This window comes from Rhea americana, unplaced genomic scaffold (genome assembly GCF_003343005.1).
Source record: "Rhea americana isolate MKP2758 unplaced genomic scaffold, rheAme1 scaffold_367, whole genome shotgun sequence".
Taxonomy (NCBI): Eukaryota; Metazoa; Chordata; class Aves; order Rheiformes; family Rheidae; genus Rhea; species Rhea americana.
The window spans coordinates 395,081-416,763 of NW_028186498.1; the positions used below are offsets into that span (position 1 = coordinate 395,081).

Below are 21,683 nucleotides of genomic sequence, written 5' to 3' on the forward strand. Positions count from 1 at the left end.
ACCAGGTTCTTAGCAGCAGCAAAAAGGTCAGTTTTCCAGATAGTTTTTAGCTGCAACAATCTCACCACTTAACTACTCCCCCCCCCCAAAGAAAAAAAACCAAAAAAGTCCAGCAGCTACTACTTGATTCTGACCTGCAAGCTAGACCTCTGAGGAATCAATATATAGCCACTTTCTAATTCAAAGGACTCACAAAACAGCACAGAGAAGACACAAGTCAGTTATAACTGACTTGTTTCAACAGCATCAGACATACTGTAGCAGCTCAGCCAAGGCAGCTGCACTTGGGAAGACTTGASACTGCAGATTTCACCTCCGTGAAGATGTAAGGAACCAGGAATCACTTGGCATTGTTACTGTTCGACTGGAAAACAACAACCTAATGGCTACTTAGAGGAAAACTCTGACATAATTTTAAAAATTGTATTGAAAAGATTAAGATGCATGTGGCTTAACATATGCTTTTTTTGCTTGAGGAAATGGCTATGCACAAATGAAGCTAGCTGTATCAAGACAAAAATCACAAACAATTATAATGTCACAAGAAAAGAACTGGARGTTACAAGTATGAATCATAGAATCACAGAATCAGTMAGGTTGGAAGGGACCTCTGGAGATCATCCAGTCCAAACCCCCTGCTCAAGCAGGGCCACCTACAGCATGTTGCCCAGGATCACATCCAGGCAGCCCTTGAAGATCTCCAGAGAAGGAGACTCCACAACCTCTCTGGGCAACCTGGTCCAGTGCTCCRTCACTCTCACAGGGAAGAAATTCCCCCTCACCTTCAGGCAGAACTGCCTGTGCTTCAGTTTCTGCCCATCGCCTCTTGTCCTGTCACATGGGACAACTGAAAAGAGTTTGGCCCTGTCCCCTTGACAYCCTCCCTTCAGGCACCTGTACACATTAATAAGATCCCCCTGGTATTTAAACATCTAGTAAATACAATATATTCACTCACAGCTGTTCAGCTAGGTATTGATAGATAAAATATCTATAAATCTTATAAAAGATTTGTTATGTGGCTGGATTCAGTAACAGAAGCTGATTGAATGCTTAATGCCTCATGAATACGTCAGAGCTACATCTGATGTGTGCAAAAGGTTGTGCATAATCAGTTACGTCCATGGTCAGTGCTCAGCAATAAGTGACACTGAGCAAACCGGGCAAGCCTCACCTAGGGAAAAATACGAGGTTATGGGAGCAAATACCCACCAAACCCACCAAAATGGGTTTTTGGTGGACCCTGAGCTTCAGGAAAAGGGTAGACGACCACAGACTTCATTAGGCATGGTTTCTTCTCAATTTATTCAACACAGATATTGAGTGATTTCGGCATTACCTAAGCCACGGATTATATGGTTGAAATGCCAAACTTGTAAACTGGATATAATTTATGCCCCAAAATATGTATTTAAATAAGAATTGTGACTGGCCTTTACACTAATGCTAAAAGCAATATATACCATTTAAAATTATTTTCTTTGTTGTAGCACAAGAAGAAAAACTATCAATCTGCAAAATATTATAAAAAAGTGTTAGTTTTACTAAAACATCCGCATTGCTTTTACTTCTGACAATTAATGACTTTGTTGTACATGCCTCCACACATTGTTTTTCATTTCTCATTATCGGTGTAGGGAAAAGGAAATAACAGTGTATTTGCCAACATGGATCAGTGAAGTTTTCGTATGCCCCTTCTTATGCTGTCACAAAATGATTGAGCTCCATCTGGTTCTTTAAATATGACAGTTACTGCAACTGCATCCACTYAGTTTAAGGGAATATTTTCTGTTTCTTCTTACTTTCATTATTATTTACCTATGCAGCACCAACCCACTGGAAATCATTTATCCATTTATAAAAATTTTATATACTTCAAGTCCTTATAWCAAATTCTATTCAGCACAAGAACAATATTTACTTCACGAACAGAGTAAAAGCTGACTGAAACAACACTCAAGACTCAGGGGTCTGCAGGACACAGGCATCTCTGCCAGCTGAAGCACACACAGCAATCCTGTGCTAAATTCAGGCTACAGCTACACCAAGGGCACAATGCTTCCTATGTCCATGAAACATGAAGGCCAGAGTAAGCGAAACTGTTAGCCTTCTATTTTATATTATTTCTCATCTCTATGCACTTAGTAACTGGGGCTGAAAATACAGCTCTGAAAAAGGCAACAGTCAGCCTACCATTAACTTGTCATGATTTTGCCTTTTGGAACAGTCAATTTTGCACTTGCTTTATGTCCTCAGCTTCTTCCCTGTTAAAAAGCTTATAAATGTCAAGGAGATGGTTTGTCTTAAAAAAGAACGGAATCAAACAAAGCACACAACAAAAGCTGTGTATTGTTTAAAGGTTATACCATAAAAACTACAGCAGTCAAGTTTTTTTTTTTTTTTTTTTTTTTTTTTTTTTTTTTTTTTTTTTTTTTTTTTTTTTTTTTTTTTTTTTTTGTTTTTTTTTTTTTTTTTAATCTGAATTGTAAGTGTCCCTTGACAGAGTGACTTGGTAACATTTTGATTTTGATAATTCATTCAATTCAGCTTGATTAAAAGTCTGCTACTTTGACATTACCTACTTCAAAGCTACTGAACCAGTATTCAGAAGTTTGACATTAGAGTGTCAAAATCACTTAACTGACAGATCTTGACCAAAATATAATTAGATCATTATATAGGTAGGTGTTGCTATAATAGCAGTCATAAAAGATATCACTGGTGGTCAAGACAGTCATTAGCCCCATGCGTCTCACCAATATTCACAGATGTGGATGATTCAGCGTGAGACCCAGCGAGTGCCCCCTAACAACTGCACACTGCTTGCTTTCTTTTTTTTTTTTTGACAACAAAACGAGCAAGCATACTAACAATGAAAGTTTTGCTCAGGAGAACTTCAGTAATTCCTAAAACTAAACATGTGTTTTAGACTCCAGTCAGTGAGTTAAGGTATATATACAGTCAAGGCCAGACCCGCACACCTCCTCAGCGAGGATTTGTAAGGAGCAAGCTCAGGCACGACAGATGCTCAAGCAGCCCATTACTCAGTTGCAACATAACAAAATCCTGCTGCAACAAGCCAAAAGCACACACACAAGAGGGAATTTTACTACAGGGTTTTCTTGTCTTTTCCTTTGTTTTCTGACTACATATTTCAAATGTTAAAATGTCTATCAAAAAAACTAATTTTAGTAAGACAGCTACACTACAACTGAATGCCCTGCAAAATAAGAGATATACAACAATTATGGCAGAATTTGATTTCTGCCTTTGGAACAGAAGCACTCTCACGTAGGCGTCTTTGTTCTTTTTATCATCTTTTCTTAACAAAAATCATTAAGAGAAACAGACTATTAAGCACAAATGGTACTGAACATTTTAATAATCACAGCTTTTCCTATGATGGCAATCGTATTAGACTTGATTCTTCTCACCAATTGAGAAGAAGCAAGCCTCTCCTTGAAATGAAAACTTTATACATGCTCCAATCACAAGAAAAAAAAATCCAGTGAGAGCACGTTACCCAAAACACTCAGGCTTCATGCTAGGATTCCTGGGGATTGGAGCCTTTCCATGGAGGCTCTACCTGACAGAAAAACACATCGCATGAATGCTGCGTAGCACATATGCAGTCAGCTCTTTGCACTTTCAACCTGCTGGCGTGCCGTGGAGGCGCACACGAACGGTTCGGCACACCAAGCAACATCGCCCTGCTCTTCCTAAGGGAGCAGACCTACTCCACAGTGTGCACCAGGAATGAGTAGGTCTTGGGCTGCAAGTCCTCTCCTTTGTGCAAGCGTCAAAGTAGCTGCGCGTGGCCATCAAGCACATGGCTCTCAGGGATGGACGCTGCACGTCTTGAAATTGTAGCCGGGACCTCAGGGATGCCTGAAACCTCAGCCAGACCAGGACGCCTAAAAAGATCTGTAGGTAGGAAGAATGCCCAGGGAAATTCCGATAGGTTTCCCATTTCCCAGCAACAGGTGAAATACTTCCTTCGAGCTTATAGGACCTTCTCTCCTCTAGCCAGGGAGAATTTATGCATCTTTAGGCCCCTTCCTAAGCTTGGGGAGTTCAAAAGTCAATGGGACAGGAAGGTAGAAGCAGAAACAGGAAAAACAGGGACACACTGACAGCATCATCACATTAAGAAACAAGGCTAAAAACCCTTAATTAAGCAAGCCCCTCTCTCCCTCTGATGTCAAAAGCTCCCCAGCTACAATTTTTATACTCGTTATAAAACCAGTATAAAATTTCCCTAGCAGGCAGAAGGTAAATTCATGCTCTTTCAAAATCAATATAGATTCTGCCTATTAAAGTCTAAAGGCTAACCGACCTACTGGGCTTTCTATTGTATCCAGGTTTTGCTTGTTCTTTTTAGTGTTGTAATTCTGGAAGATGAGCTATTTTATCTGTTCCCTCAATTTTCTGACCTCTAGTCCAAAATTTCATGTTCCAAAACAAAACTCCATCCCAAATGGATATTCTCAGCAGCCTGCTCTGCTATGCCATCACCATCATATTTTCCCATCTTGCTTCTGTACACTGATTGCTATGTGCTCTGAAAGCTATACATCTGGAACAAGTAAAGAAGGAACATATGGGGTATCAAGGTCACTCGTTTAGTCAAAAGTCCTGCTATGAGAAGGGACTGTTGCTTTTAGATTGCTGCTGCGAGAGACGACCTTAGAGATGATAAATGTTGCTGTTCTTTTCTGTGCATGTCACAGATTAATTCACTTGATCTGATCTGATGGTTCCACAGAACGCTAACGGGAGCTAAGTGCTGCCGGCAACGGGAACTGATTGGTTCAAGACACGTCATTATCTCTGAATAAATGCTTTGATAAAGAGAATCATTTCAGACCAAGAGCTCACGGAAGTAACTGATATACCACCATAAATTTCTCCTCATTCGTGTAACTCCCATCTATGCGCACACTTGGGCAAGTGTTTCGTCACTTAAATTGCATCACTGCTCAGAGAGAACCGTCTGTTTTTCTCGCACAGGTATTTCTATTAAAAGTCACGTGCATGCTATGCTACTCAAATAAGCACAATTCATTTTACAGTAATACCCTTCCCTTGTACTTGAATAGCAAAGATGAAGACGAGATCCCTAAACCCCAATGCACCACGGCAGTCTAACCCTAGAAGCTAATAAAACTCAGTACCTTTTTCCTGTTTTGCTGTTCTGCCTGAACGTTTTACGAGTATTCCCGTATGCATGGCAGCATACCTACATATATATATAGCGCTTCATTGAGGCTTTTATTAAGGTTCACAGTGATCAAGGGATGTGGCAGCAGTATCAAGTGCCTACAAAACATTTGCAGTGCTCAAGCACAGCGTGGAAACCAGCATCAAGCCAAGTCAAGGACGGCAATGCTCGCCTTCCTCGCAGTAGCATGCAACCTTTACGCAAGGACTACGCTCCACGTGGCAGGTTGGCAGAGGCATCCCGAAGCATTTCATGGGACATGCCCATCCCCAGAGGGGGCGAGAGGCAGAAGGACACCCGCCGGCACAGCGCTCCTGGGAGGCTCCGCGCGGGCGGCCGCCGGAGGCACCTGACGCTCGCTTTATCGGTGGAGAAATCCTGCAAATCCAAACCGAAGCGGGAAGAGTCCACCCTGCAAGTCTCAGGCAGTGCCTTAATGGGGCTGTGTCTGCCAGGCRACCTCAGCAGCTCACCAAACCCTTACGGTCCTTACCCCAGCACGGCTCCTGCGCAGGCACCGCGGTCACTGCCCCCCGCTTGCTGCCGAATATCCACAGAAACCGCGCCAGGCAGCACCGCAGGGAACCGCTGTTCTGCTGAGCACGGTCGGACACTCAGAGTCTTCCTAAACGACACCGTAACCTGTTACTCCTTATGTACTCCTTACATATGTTTCTATTAACAAATTGAAAATAATAAGACTTTCTCAACCCAAATTGTAAAGTCTTGTGATATATGAAAGTCTTCAGTAACACTGTACCCTTAGAAAATATTTTCGTGAGTATGAATTAGTTTTCAAAATCTCATCCAGCAGTAGGTATATGTATTACTTCAACAGTATTTATTCTTTTTGCCATGAACATAAAGTTAGAGCTTAATTTTTTTTTTTAAACATAATCCACCTCCGTAACACCATTATAAGATTCTGTATCACAGTGGTGTTTCTTAAGTACATTAAGCCCCAGCATAGTACCCCTAAAAGAACCACTCCAAATACTGATTTTTCCAAAAGAAAGAATTACAAAAATGTTAGTGCATATTATTTTAACTTACAAAATACAGTTTAGATTTGATTCCCTTTGGAACATAAAACTTCAATTTCCAGCAAGCAGAACTTACACTGGTGGAAAAAAAAGTTCCCCTGCGACAAGGGAGAAGGGATCATCTTAGGACCGCAGCTCTTTTTCACTTTGTCATCTGTGTGCCTATTCTGATGCAGTACGGACTCTTTAGTCATGTTATACAGTCAAATACTGAGTTTTATATTAATGTAAATTTTATTTATTCAGAAATATACTAAGAGATAACAGACAACGATAGCTTTATAAAATCAAATTTTAACTCGAATATTATCTGGTAAAAACCCAGAAGACCCAGTATTTGGTATGATAGACCTTGTGACTCTTCTAAGAATCTGCAGTTTCAGTAGCTGTTAATAATTAATATGATCAATAAATGCTTCCTCAATTACTTCAGTACAATGATTATCAAAATTATTACAAGCCATAAGTTTATTCCCCCAAACAGAGCCAATCCACTAAGTCAGCTCCTTCACGGAAATATGCCTGGTGTTGTTACTTTAGACTTCTGGGAATAATATGCATTTTTAATTGCTCAGGAGAGCAGATAGCAAATTATAAGCACACATTAAACAACTGCAAAAAGCAGTAACCTACTCTCATCTTTCTTTGTGCAGCCTTCAATTAGGTCAAAACTGATATTCCAAATGGTATTAAGAGATTTTCAGCAGGAATTTGGAGTCTAAACCCTTTTGGCACCTCTTAAAATTGCACTCAAGTCCAAGTTCCCCCTGCAGCAATACTTATGCCAACCAGACATGTGACATAGGAATAAAGTAGCATTCTGACCTCTGTTATTTGAAGTACACCAAAAATAGCATAAGTGAATGCACATTATCTGCAAGTTTAGTTTACTTTTTACAGCCTCTCCTACATGGACAGTGGAACCTATACAAAAACTTACCTAAAAGTGGAAGTTAAATAATGACATTGTAAAATGTGTTAAATGTATTATCTGCAAATCCTGCATATCTGATGTGACTAAACCAAACAAAAACACAGCACAAGAACRTAACAAAAAATTCACAGAACCCAGATGCTCAAACTTCCAAAGAAATTCAGGAATGACATAATGCTTTTACAGAGCAAATTTAAAATAATTAAGATGTAATAACAACGTAGTGCACATGCAAACCCACTGCACACAAAGGATAATGCCATGTTTTCCTAGCTTCAGTAATTTCTCTCATTTTCCCCCATTGTACATGCTAGACATAATGCTCATACTCTGAAAAACGACTGGAAAATTGTACCTTTTATCATCTCGTGTTGTTTCTCAGTCATTCCATATTGCATTTGTTTATCAAAGCAACTCTCGTACCGTATTCACACAACTAGAGCATTTCTGTTGTCCCCTTCCTGCCTCATTAGAGGATATTTACCAATGTCTACTATCAATTCGCTTGTCAAGTTTAAATTAAGATAGTTATTACCTGATCAATCAATTACTCATTCACTTCAGCAACTACTTCGCATCTCCTGCTTTCGGCAGTTCAGCTACCTCCTCTTCTGTTACGCAGACCAGCTGCGATTTCCTCCCCTCTATTCCTACTGAAATATTTCAGGCACTGCATGGTCACAACCGCCTTGTTTAAGCTGACTATTTGTCATCTGCTGCCATGCATTTAAACATCCATACTACATGGACTTTGATTTTGAGGCAACAACATTTCTTTTTAAATTAGGAATGCAGACACAGATTTTTCACCTGGGCATGTCCTTCATTGGCCTGTGGCAGCGGACATGTCAGGACTAGTAGTTAATCCTCAATATACACAGCAAAAATTTACAAGCCTTACACGTTTAAAAAAAAATACAATAAACCCTAACAAAACACTCTCCTTCCTGAAATGAATACGATTATATTGAATTATTAAATCGCTCAATAGCTTTTCCTCCCCCCCATTTACCTCCCCTTCGGAGCAAAAGACACGTACAAGAAGTTTCAAGTAGTCAACCATGTAGATGAAGAAATCTTTTTCACTCTGCGACCCAGAAAATCTGGGTTTTGAACACACTGATAATATTGAAATTGAATTGAGTCAAACCATTGAAATACATAAACTAGGCACGGATACAGACTTGGCCTGGCTCTAATTTAATTCTACAATTAGTTAAAAATTGAGTATACTCTTAACAACTCTTGCACACAGACCCTACTATCTGCACTGAATCATATTCAAACTTGGAAGATAAATTCAACACGCCTCACAGGTTTAAGAATAAGTTGGTACCTGGTGCTAACCTGTCCCTGTATTTTAAAAATAAATCACTAAATTCTTGCTTAGTTGAAGAATTCTTGTTTCTTGAAATCTAATTACAGATTTGCATCAGATTACTCGTCCATTTCTGCATTTAAAGGACTAGCAACTTAAAGGACAGGCAATAAATTGGGACATACAGGCAAGAAACTTTTTTGCAACAGATTTTTTTTTAATAATCACATGTTACTAATCAGTATATTACAATCTCATATGAATCTGAAGCTAACATAATGAGCAATCGCACGTTAATTGGAATTATTTTTATTGCTATGTATTTTCAAAGTTCTTCCCTCTTCCTAATCCATTTATTTTCTCTGTTTAATTATTGTTTAATGGCTGTTTAATTATTCCTTGTAAGCTCACAGACTTAATTTTAGGGTCACATTTTAGTGTTGCAATGATAGAATCTACTATTTTAAAAGAGTAATTTCTACTTTGTTACATGTAAAAATCAACATATTTACCTCCACACAGTTCTTCCTGAAAGGAATAGGAAATCGTTCAGAAGCTGAAGGAACCACACCTGTGATGGGTTTACCACTTGTGGTTCTGCATGTTTCATCTCCACATGACACACAAACTCGGCATTAATTTCTATTTAGACAAATAACAAATATATTTACTTTTAACAGACTTCTGAAATCTACACCTCAAGTTTATATTATTACTAATTCCATTCCTATTTGAAAAAAATTAACTTTTGAGGACATGCTAAATGCTTTTGCTGAACCAAAGTCTTTACAATCTTCATGCCTTTTTTTTCTGCCTTAGAACTCTTGCAGTCAGGAAAGCACTGACAAGAATGAACTTGTTAACTTCTTTTAAGTAAAAATCAATCTTCAATCACTCTAATTTAGAAGAAACTTAAGCTGTGTTGGAGACTTCTGCTTTGCTTTCCCCTTTGATTCTGTACTTCTAAGTTGTGATCGAGCCAAACTGCATTTGTACATTTCCATACCCAAACAACTTGCATTGAGACAAAGGTAGTTTCCTAATGACAACTTCTGTAGTTTTACATGAAAATCTGGAGTTGTCACATCTGATAAAACCAGACTCTAGACTCTGTAGTGCAAACKTCAGCATGTGCCAAGGTGAAGCGGTCAGAAACATGGTGGGAGCCTTGCCTGTCCCTCAGAGGCTCATGTGTTGGCAGCCTTTTTCGAGAGAAGTCGTCCTTTATTACGGGCTTTGTATAGGCCAGAGTAGCTTTATGGATATACAATGAAGATTTTTTTAAGAAGTTTTAAGATCAGTAAGAATGTAATTAAAAATTAAAGAAATATATATCCTCTTACAGAATTACAGTAACACAAAGCCGTTCAATTAACAGCTACTCTTAAGCGTGGCTATTCCCTCCCCCCATCTTGTATTTTTTTTTGCAGACAGTAATCTGGTATGGCTCTCTAGAAGCATCTGAGTTAGGGTAAGGCTTAACTGAAGCCCTGCAGTATAGCTGYGCAAGATGTATGGCTGATAAAACATGAAAATTTTTAACAAATACGGACATCTGTGCTTCAATCAGGCAAACGCTTATGTGCCTACCTTTAGTACAGCGAGCAATTCACAGGGACTATTCACCAAAGGAAAATTAAACGTCAGGGCAACAGCAGCTGCAGACAGGCTCAAGTGCCACCGTGCTACCAGCATGGCCAGGAGATCGGCTTTATCTTCTCAGTTAAACCAATACCAGTTTAAGGTATCCTATCAAATGCCTACCTTCAAATTAAATGCATTTTATCTATAGATAATAAAATCAGGGTGATATACAGTGTCTGACAAAAAAACATTTTATCTACAGATTTTGATGGACAGCAAATCAAAATAATTCAAGCAACAAAATGCACTTTGTGCAAGTAGCTTATTTCACTGTGTAGRCTAAATGTATTTTGAGGAAGGATTACATTTTGTCTGGCAATTTATTTTATTGACAAAGCGTATTTCATCAGATACTGCTTCGCATTTTGTAGACAAATGCATGTTGTCAAATACTCTATTTCCTCTGGTGGATGAAAAGTATTTTCCTACAAATTCGAAAACTTCTCTGGAGAGCACAATGAATTCCACACAACACTAGGTTCTACGAATAAAGTGTTTTTAATTATAATTTGTTTAAAAAGTTCAATGTTTAAGGGTATTCCTGGAATATATCCATATAAAAAAATTATTTTTGTTCAAATACCAGTGTAGTTGCAATCCCTCACAATAAAGAATAATCAGGTATTTCTATATTCCTTTAAGTGAGATCAAAATCAATACTTAAGTAACTTTGGGTTCTGTAATTTATGCAGTAGTCTTACTGCAAATTTACCCTTAAAGTATATATATAAGATCTTAAAGCAGTAACTGCCAAACAAAAGCATTCTTACTATTTTTGAAAACAATCATTTTCATCTGGTTTCTTTCTGAAATCTTTTGTTACATTACAAGAGTATAGCGTCACCTCAGCAGAGAAAGAAGCTGTTCTAACTGATAGAAGCACTGCTCCCGAGAGTGCCATCTTCTTCAAGCACCCTTTTTGCTACTTTTATTTTTGCCCAGAGTTGCTTTTTCACTCCACTTTAATAATAAAAGAAATATTCAGTTCCTTCTAAATAAACTCGGTCCTAAGTGAGTAAGCAAACCTATGGACAATAACAKATTGCTTGAATATAAAACCTAAACATAGTGAAAATATGAAAGCACGTGCTCAGTTAACTCCAAAGTATTCCATAGGAATCAATCTACATTTATTTTGGAGAAGCACCACTATGTAAACAGTGGGGGGGGGGAGAGAATCTACACAGCTGGGGCCAAGAAAAGTGGCCTTCCAGGGAAGGGAAAAGCAGAAGGGAACAAACAAAATCTCTTTCATATTTGAAATGGTAGATTAAAGCCTTTGCTCTTCGCATCTCAAACTAATCTTCTCTTTCCCCCCTTGCAGCTACAACTTTCAAGCATTGCTACACAACCAGGGTCACTCGCGAAGAAGCATCCCTGTGATGGTATCAGTCCTCTGAGTCATGTCAAGTATTTCCTTCTTGCCTGATTTGCAGCTGTTAGGCAAGAATTCAGATCAGCTCCTGCTTCCAAGAGAAAGACGCCTATTCCAGCAGTTCAGCTAGAAGAAAACAAGAAAATAGCCTAATGGAGAGAATTCACAGGAAATGTATGACTCCAGATTTCATACGTCTGTTTTAATTACATTTCTATAACATGACCTTGGAAGTGAAATTTCAAATATTTATCTACTGTCATTTTATAGGATGAGTATTTGTTTCATCTGGAGTTAACACCTCGTAGAAAAAACTATGCTTACTGCATCAGCCTGCATCAAGCAGAAGCTCTCYTACTCTGCCTCCACAGGAGGCAACAAATCCAGGAAGGCAGCCTGTGATGCCTCCCTACCTCCACAGCAAGGTACCGGGATTTGTACGTGCTTAAGGATGCCACCCTGCAACAGCAATTTCCCTCAGCTCTGGCTCCTTCCCTGGCCAAAACAGACACGAGTCCTCCTGTGGAGGTCCTCCCTCAGATGGGAACAGCAGGATAAATCCTATTTATCCTGCTACAGCAGATAAATGGAGATGATGAAGCACAGAACGAGSGCTATTGGACTAGCACTTGTTACTGGGGAGTAAAGTATAGGAAAAGAAAGATCTGTCGCACACAGCATCCTGGATCCTCCTACAGCCTCCTGTAAAACCACTACTTCCCTCCGGATGCCTGCCATCCCTAAAACCRAGACCATCCCACCCTGCCTTCTCAAAAATACCTTTCTTGACCCACCTAAAGCCACTTAATTGCCAATGAGCTCTTATACCCAGCTTTGGTCTTAGCATATGATGGACACAAACATGCATTTACTGAGTAATCAGGAATGTTTTAATGGTGTATTTGGGACTACTCTGTGCATCTAGCACAGGGTATTAGCTTGCTATCCAAAACTCCCAGGGAAACAGGATAATTGGGCAAGCTGCCCATTTGTCTGATCTCGTTTACAGCTATAGCTTACTGCTTGCAACCCCACCTAGCTCAGTTCTTCCACTGAGGGAAGTTCTCAGTGTTCTTGGCCCTCATACAGGCTGCAGATGGTTCTTTGGAAAGGCTTCATGAAACCATTTTTTGTTTCCTACATGTGCCAGGAAATAGTCTTATCCAAAACTATTATTTTCAGAGCTGGAGAGAGACAAGGAAAAAGTGAGGGAGAATATTTACTTGGTTAAAGGTGTTTGCAGTAATCTTTACCTTTATCCTTTTCTAGTTGAAAGTTTTGGTGGTTCTTGAAGTAATTTTCAAGCTAAAGAGGTTTGAGGGTTTTTTTATTTGTTTTTTTTGCTGTACACACTCTAAAGAGTCAAACAGCATTTTAAAAGCAATGGGGGGGGGGACCCCAACAGAAATACTGTGCAGAAAAGTGCAAAAAAATTGTACAACTTCAGTGTGTATGTGCACTGAAAGAACTGCAACAAAAAGATGTTGAAATGTAAGAAGTTACTAACATAGCTAGTCATTTCACTGTGGAAGGTAATCCAATTGGGAAAGCACTACTCACACTTTGGTAAGTCCATATTGACTATTACTGATAACCCTCTTACGCTTCACATGCTTGGAAGTGGATTTCAAACACACGTGCTGCTTCATGATCTTTCCAGGGACTGAGGGTAGGCTGACCATCAATATACAAAAGACATAACATTAGTCTTTTACCAGCCACCAGGAACCTCCCCTTGTTGCTATGAGTTTTCATGAGGAGCAGTGCCAACTGATCACATAGGTCACATCTGTCTGTATCTTAGGTGCATCCCATCCATTTGAATACATCCAGCTTTTCTTAAGTAGCCCATGGCCCACTGTCCCCTCAGTGCTGGCTATACCTCTGCTTCCCAAACTGTGCTGGTACACAGAGAGGTCTGGGAGTAGACTTTGCTTGTGAAGAGCACAGCAAAACCTGCAAAGACTACTTCACCCTTTTCCGTATTGTCTATCCCTAAGTTTTCTCCCTATCCATGAGTGGTCCCATGTACCTAGAACTTCCTATTGCAATAAGCATAAATACCTACATGACCCTCTTTTTGTTATTCTTGAGGCCCCTTGCTAGTTTAGCACCACCTGAGCTTAAGTCTTCCTGATTTTTTCCCAGTCTGAAAATTTTTTACCAAAACAAACACACACACACACACACACACACTCTTCCACTGTTGCTTGTTCTTATTCCCACTTACCGACTTCCTTCTCATCTTCTAGCTCAGAGAGAAGTTCGCTGCTTTGTCAGGCATTTCGGGTGGTTTCTTACTGAGCTCCTGCTTCTCTTTCTCCAAAAGTTAGTTAGTTCTCCCCAGTCCAATTCCTTCCTGTCCATTTCCCAGGAGATTCTGATTACATCAATAAACCAAAGTGTTTTAGTTCTTATCAGGMGCATGCATTTGAAGAGCATTTCCCTATCACCTCCACTTACCATTCACTGGTTCACATCTCAGAGCATTCTCAAAGCATATGATTCCAAAACAAACATTTGGATGAAACTGGAAGACATTCTCTAGATATGCACCAAACATATGCACCAAACCTTGGGAGCAGAYCAGGGCTGCGCCAGAGTGTACACCACAGATACCGGGTTTTCAGCACCACCTCCTACTGCTCTGTGCTGCTTGCTAATACAGACATAGCTAGTATCTTGTGCCCTTTATACCTAACCATCTATGAACTAAATTTACATTTAAAGGTTTCTATTGAGAGGTTCGAGGAGAAATTTAGTTGATAGCCATTAAACTGAGAAAAGGTTACATGAGTATCAACACTGACTGATGTCCACAAATGCAGCCTTATAAAACTTGTTTTCCTAGACACAACTTAAAATAAACAGGAAATACTTCCCCAGAGTGAATTCAGAGAAACAGTCTAATTTTGAGTCATGTGAATTGCCCTCTTATTGCCTAAGAATCAGTTTAAACACTATTCTCATCAGGGTAAACCTGACCTTTGTAAATGATGACAAGCCAGGTTACGTACTTTGACACACAGAGAAAGAAACAATTTAATGTCAGAGAATAAGAAGCAAATCTTTTTAACACTGTTGCTAACCCTCAAGCCATGAGGTAAGCAGTTCACATTAGCCAGAGCTAAGGGAGCATTCTGCACTGGTTTCCAAGCATGTGTGCAGGTCCATTCTTACGCGGTCAGTGCTGCATGATGCTCACCCAGGGCTCTGACTGTGGCAGCAGTAGCAAAAGTCCTTCCCTCTCAGCACTGCAGAGGTAAGTCTGTTTCTTCTAGGTTAGAGACCTGTTCATTCATGCCCTGACCCTGGAGAAAGTCATAGCTGATTCTTTTTTAAAGTCCATATTCTGAATTAATTAATATAGACTTGCACAAAACATATTTGTAAGTCTATGAATATTTAGTCCTCTGTCTTCAAGGCACACTCATGGTTAACATGCTATGAAGTTGCAAATTAATAAAATGTCAGGTGCAAAGCAAGCCACAGGTCARTACAAAGTATAATCTAAGTAAATCAGAAATAGTCAAGCTTGCTATCATGTGCATCACCCAGAAAATGACACCGTAACTGCACTGTAACAGCTGATAAAATTATAGCTCACCTAACCAGYGCAGGTTAACTAGATCGCTGTACTTCAAACTTTTAAAATTGAGAGTTACTGCATGTGTTATTATCGTACTAGGACATCTTGGCTACAATTAATAGTTACTCAATTCATAGAAATTGCTTTCATTATTTTTGAAGCAGCTACTTTCTTTGAATGTAATGACTAAGGAAAAAGAAACAGATGTTTCTGTTGCTAAGGAGACTGAATAAAAAAAGAGATAAAGCAAACATTTAAAATATTTTTTAAAAGGAAAATTAGTTTCACTTGGAATTAACTACTTGCTTTATAACCAGCAGCGCAGCCAGCTACCACATAACAAAACACCAGCACACTTCTTTTCTTGCGTTGAGATTGTTCTACTATGATATATTCTGCATATTTATTCTGGGACAACACGGCATAACAAATGAAGATGCCTAGACACATACAGTAGTATCTCTCTGTCTTGAGTAGCTGCAGATGCTCCTTGTGAAAAGTGGGTATATCTGCATAATAAGCTAGATCTCTGCTTAAGTGAAAAAAACTTCCACTGTCCATGAAATGTGTCACCCTAGAGTTACAATACAGCTAATATTAAAAAAATAGGAACAAAGATGCAATCTTCTAAAACATTATCTAAAACATTAGGCATATTGTTTTAATGTGTATGTTCACATTGCTATAATTGACCAGTAATTGTACAAGCAGGGACCGGATGTCCAGGTGGTATAAAAAGCTAGGTCAGTAGTAACCTGCGTGAAGTAAAGCTTCTTCTACTATACATATTTAACTAAATGTGTTAGCAATGCACGTTAAGGAGAATGTTAAAAGTAATTAGAAAGTAGGGAGCGATCACTGATGTAAGTCCGAGGGTACTATTTACTTATTTATAATACAAGTAAGTGGCTATGTTTTAGGCAACCCAAAAACCTCCAACTATTCCTGAAATTCAAGAACTAATTCTGCTTTTTAAAAATTCATGTGCCACACACTTTAAAAAACTAGAATTGTAAAAATCATAACATATTGAAGATATTTTCTTTAGGATGTTTACAGAGCCTGTTCGCAGRACACAAGATTTAAGAGTTTGATTAGCGTTAGATCCACAAAAGGCTCTTCGCTCTTCTAACTCACTACCATTAATTTCCTCCACCTGCAGCAGTTCCCAGCAAACCCCCTCTGCAGTTCTGAACTCTACCTCCAAAATCAGCTCCTGAGGAAGTAAAGCAAGACAGGCCTCCAAAAGGTAAGATTTTACCCAGCTCCCAGCTGCTAGGAAAGCAGGTGCTACTTAAAAAAATTAAAAAAATAAAATAAATAAAATAAATAAAATAAAATATAAAAAATAAATAAAAATAAAAATAAAATAAAAAATACAGTTATATTGAGTTTATTAAACCAAATATATAATTTTAAATTACTCTGTTGAAACCCATACTTTGAAGGTTAGGTATATCTTCTTTTGCTATAATAGTTCCTGCAAGACAACAGCAATCGCAGTGTTTTTCCTCTTCAAGTCACTGTAAATGTACTAACATTATAAGAAATATTTATGTAAATGATACTCTTCTATAAGGCACAGGGAAAGGGAAAATAAATAATTGCTTGAGGACGAGTGGCAAACCACAAGCTTCCCTGCATGCAGCTTTGAATTTGAAAGCAGAATAAAGTGTAGGACAAAAATTATTTGTCCCATGAATCATCTGGCTTCGTGCACCTCCAGGAATTGCAATGCTGCTACAGAGCAGCGCCGTCCCGTCACTCTCCGATGCCCTCCTGACATGTTTTCCCATCGCATTATTAGCGCCCTGGAAGGACGYCCTATTACTCAAAACTGATTTATTCTTGCAAGGTGTCTTGCTCGCTCTAATATCTCCTTTCCTGCAGTCAATAGCGGCCAACTCCAGGCTGACATCTGCGCCTGTTTTCAGGCTTTTTGTAACTGATTCATGTCCCCACTTCTGCGGTGAATATATATAGCTGTCAGCTGGAGCGCTGCCACGGTAGCTCTTCCCGGGACCCAAACGCCCGCGAGTGCCGAACACTTTGATTTCTCGCTGTAATGGCAGTTTAGCTCCATCTTCTACCAAACCTGCATTTGSAAGATCCTTTCTGAGCAAATACAGCTCGTCTACAAGGAGCTCACTCGCAGACAGACCCAGCAGCGGAGCGCACTGCACCTGAGGTTACTCAGAGCCTAGCGAGGCGATTTGTACCTCCCTCTTTAACAAATATGAGCACAAATGGCCTGAATTAAAACAGAGGACAGAAACTTTGCAGAAAAACCCTCTTCACACAAGACTCCTTTCACCTAAATATWTTTTTTTATATATGCAAAAATGATCAGAGGTCTGGAATGGACCGAACGTAACTGAGCTCTGTCTTTGGCCACTGCTTCCCCATACRTGCATTCGATCCCTCCGAAAACATTCAGCAGACACCTACACAGCCATGCCACCTCAAACTCTGCTTGCAAAACCATTAAAAACAGACGCTTCCTTCCCAGGAAGGAGGCTGAATGCACACCATCTCCTTTCCACCAGGAAGCCCTGGAACACCTCAGTGAAGGATTCATTATTAAACGTGAGGAGCTAAATCTCTCTCAAGCAGGTAGAATTTCCTTTGAAATCGCACCAAGTTTACAGTGAGACTTTGGAAGCAGCTATGCAAAACCTACACTTACCAGGAGTGAGTTTTCCTGTACAGGCAAAAATGGATAAAACCATAAATAAAGAATAGCACCAACAGTAGTACCATCAGGAGCTCACAGTTTCCTTCATGGCAGACAACTTTATTCACTGCTTGTTCTGGGTTACACAGGAGTGTTCTGCAGACCGTGATCTGCGATGAACTGTAACGCCCGTGCGGTCCTCCGAGGACAGCCACAGGACGCTATTTCATGTCTTCTAGCCAAGGTCTGTTCATTTAATTCGCACGCTAACACTCAGGTCAAGTTGTTTTCCTAACATCTTCCTTAGGACGACCTTCCTCAGAAACCGSTCAAACGTCACAAAAAGTTACAAAAGCACTTGCAACTGGCACAAGGGGCCCCAGAATTTGGCAGAAAACATGCAAAAAAGCAGGAAGTATGTGATCTACAGGCTGAAAATAGAGCAGTGGTGTTCCTAAAGGATGCTGCCGCTGAGGAGATCCACATACACTTYGGATATCCTTCAAAACCACTGAGAGCTACCTCGCTAAGCACGGGAGAGGGGCACGAAAGCCTGCTAAGGGAAAGCAGGACCGCGAGGAGGGTTGGGGCCGGCAGCCCCAGGTCCACCAGCGCTGGGGGCCGGTCCCGTTCTTCCCGCAGATGGAGGGAGCTACAGCCAAGACAACRCTGAGGAACTGAATCCCCCATTGAGGAGAAAATCGGCAGGGTTTTGTTCAAGAAGTTATGCTTTTATTTTTATGTAGCTCCTTTCTAAAGGCTTTGATCCGCCATGATGGGCTGATAGGAGCTTTTGTCGAAAAGAAAGAAAGAAAAAAAGAAAAAGCTAACACACATGCTGAAACCCCGCTGTCATGCCAAAGAGGCTGGGGGGACACACTAGAGGGARACAGGGCCTGAGATTTGTTCCCCAGTCAGCAGCAAGTCTCTGTGGGTTTTCTAAAGAATGAAGCAAATCAAAAGGTGGCAAGAGGGAGCGCATAGGTACAGAAGGGAGGAGACTGAGCAGTTCCCAGCAGCTCTCRGTCACACCAGCAAGCGCAGGAGGAGCAGCGGGGTCCAGGCGGTGCGGCCGCAGCAGCAACCCCAGCCCACGGCGGTTCCCTGGCTCAAAACCCCACCAACACAACAGGCATTACAGCATTAAAAGCTCAACCAATCTCGCTCAACTGGAACAAGAGATCCCCAAACCCCAAGCCCCAAAAATAAAACCTTAAACCTACTTAATTTACTCTGTGCAATCTTTTTGAGGTCCTTAGGCTTTTCCCTAGCCCTGGGAGCCAGYGAGGAATGCTCTCTAGACTGGAGAAATTGGGGGGAAATCTGTTGAAAGCAACCACCTTGCTGCTCCGCACTGCACAGCCACTGCTTGGCCAAGCTCCCGCAGCCTGGAGCACTGCATTGGGGCTGCAGCACGACGGAAGCCTCTTCCTCAGCACCTGAACATCCTTCCAGGCCTCAACATCTTTTATGCAATAAATAAATAAACAAACAAACCCACCCACAAAACCCAGCACACAGAGAGCAGCTGCCACTTTGAAAGGTCTGAACAGGCACGTTTTCGCACCCCGTTTCTGCRGGGAACCATCACTTTCAGAACGGACGTGCCGTTGCCATCCGACGGCGGGAGAGCGCCCTGCGCCCACGACAGCGGCTGAACGAGCCGCCGACCCAGACCGCAGCCAGGGATCCCGAGGCTGAGCTCGCGGAGGGGTGTCAGAGGTTTCCCGGGGGACTCGGTTCCACAAACTGCAGCAGAGACTCAGCAAAGAAGTGAGAGCTTCTGCCTCCATATSTTTTACCACTTCAGGTTTGTTTTCTAGGGATTTGGTAAAAAAAACATTCCCAGTCTGTCCTTTAACTCTCAGAAGATGCGTTATGGCAACCCTTTAAAACAAATATAGGAACTTCTACATAAAGCATRTAGATATATTTACCAGATCAAAAAAACAGTTTTCAGCAATCACTTATTTAATTTTTAGGAATTAATAGATACATACAGTATAGGCAGGTAACTATCACAATAAAACACAGACTTGCAAAAAAAACAAAAACATCAAATTTTCTTTCTTATTATAAAACAYTTATACCACAGCATTTCTGTTTTTAATTTCATTTTAGTTTTCCTATAAATTTCCCATAAATTTTGAAAATTCAGAAATTCAGACAATTGGAATAATTAATTTCATAACGATGTAGCAAAGATCTTAATGCTCTGAAAACTAAAGAAACAGTCATGGAGTTATAAACAACATTTTAGCAGAAAATATTTAATGACAACCTGGCCTACAGCAAACAGAAGGCAAAAGAACAGGTTGATTTTTTAAGTGAGTGAAGTGAATTCACTCAAAATATGGGGCCTGCCATGTTTAAAAACTTATCAAACCCCAATTTTGCTATGCTTTGAGAGAAATGTGATACAATTTAAAACGTTGTATTAAACCAACTCCAATTAAAGGGTTTATTTTACTAAGGGCACAATCTACAAGTAGTTTCTTAAGCAGCAATCCCACRAAATTAAATGGCTTGAGCAATAGCTTTCACATGTACCACAAAAATGATATTCAGTGAAGTTAAAAACTGCAAGAGAATAAGGAGCTCAGAATAACAAAAGAAGTCTTTATCTAGCTTTTTTATAGCAAGCTATCAACTGAAGGTTGTATTTCCTTTCCTCTTGAGCTATTCCTAAGCAAGGTAGCCCACTTTCTCTACTGGACAATTGGGAGAGTGTCACTGGGYGCGATTATATTAATTCCCAGAGGGAACGTACAACATGGTTAAACTACACGCTGTCTTGTGAGCATTTTGAGGTAACACAAAAGAACAGAAAGTYTGCAATACTTTCTCCTCTTTATCTTTTCATCACACAGCATCTACAGATTTACAACATCATGATACACACTTACTTAGCCATTCTTATCAACCAAAGAATTTTTATTGTGTTGTAATTCTGAATAAAAAGCCCACTTGAGCAAAGGAAAATTTCTTTGAACACCAGGAGCAAGAAATACCTAAAATCCTCATTTGATCCTGAATTTTGTTTGCTCCAGCAAACAAAACTCCAGAGTGTAAGGGAAAAGGTGCAGTCCTCTCGGTGAAGCATTCTCAAGTAATTCGACTGGGCTGGAAGAGACTGCAGTAGATTTCTGTAAAGGAAAGTGCTAGGACAAATTGCTTTTTGCTGCAAAGAAACACTTTCCTGCAGAGATCTAGAAAGGCGCTTTTGAAACGTAGATGGAAGCCCCTCGGTCAACAACGTATAAACACATCTCAGAAGAGAGCAAGGCACGGCCCTGCAGTTTGAGTACTCACGGAAAGGGGGGTCGGCGGTGCTCCGCTCTGCGGTCCTCCCGGCTGTGTCGTTAGCTCTGCAGGTAACAGAGACTTCTTAATTCAGGGGGCAATGAAAAGCAAAAAGGATCTGTCAAGAAGAAGAAGGAAAAATAAAGAAAGGATTACTTTCAGGGAAATGAACTGTAAAATACTAGCCATAAGTACAGGCTTTAGAAGTATTTTGGTATTTATCTCTCACAGTTTTAACTGCCAAAAAGGCAACAARCATATCTACTTTACGGTGTCAGAAATCATCTTTTAGAAGCATCTTTCCTTATGCCTCTCATTCTTCCTCTTCCCTGCCCCAAAATGCAGAAGGAAACCTAAGCCATGAGTCTGGTTAGTCATTTAACTTTTACACTGCTAAAATTAACAGAAAGGAATTTATACTACTTTTTCTACTCGATTCTCCTAGAAAGAAAAGGCACAACAATCCTGGATAGCAGCCCTCACAGCTTTTGGATCAAGACCTTTCGCCATAAGGGTACTTGGGGGTGAAAGGTTTAATCCGAAGCTCTYTAAGCTTTCAGCTGACCACCTGTTCCTTGCACT

At 40.2% G+C, this 21,683-nt stretch overlaps 1 protein-coding gene across 1 annotated transcript in view; it reads right to left on the reverse strand.

Moving 5' to 3' along the window:
* Positions 1 to 21,190, reverse strand: part of LOC146591662 (teneurin-2-like) — a gene marked incomplete at its 3' end in the record, with an annotated part of 412,163 nt that extends 390,973 nt beyond the window's left edge. Inside the window, exon 1 of the mRNA XM_085312482.1 lies at positions 21,111 to 21,190. The remainder of the gene's footprint in view (positions 1 to 21,110) is intronic.
* Positions 21,191 to 21,683: the final 493 nt, after the last annotated feature.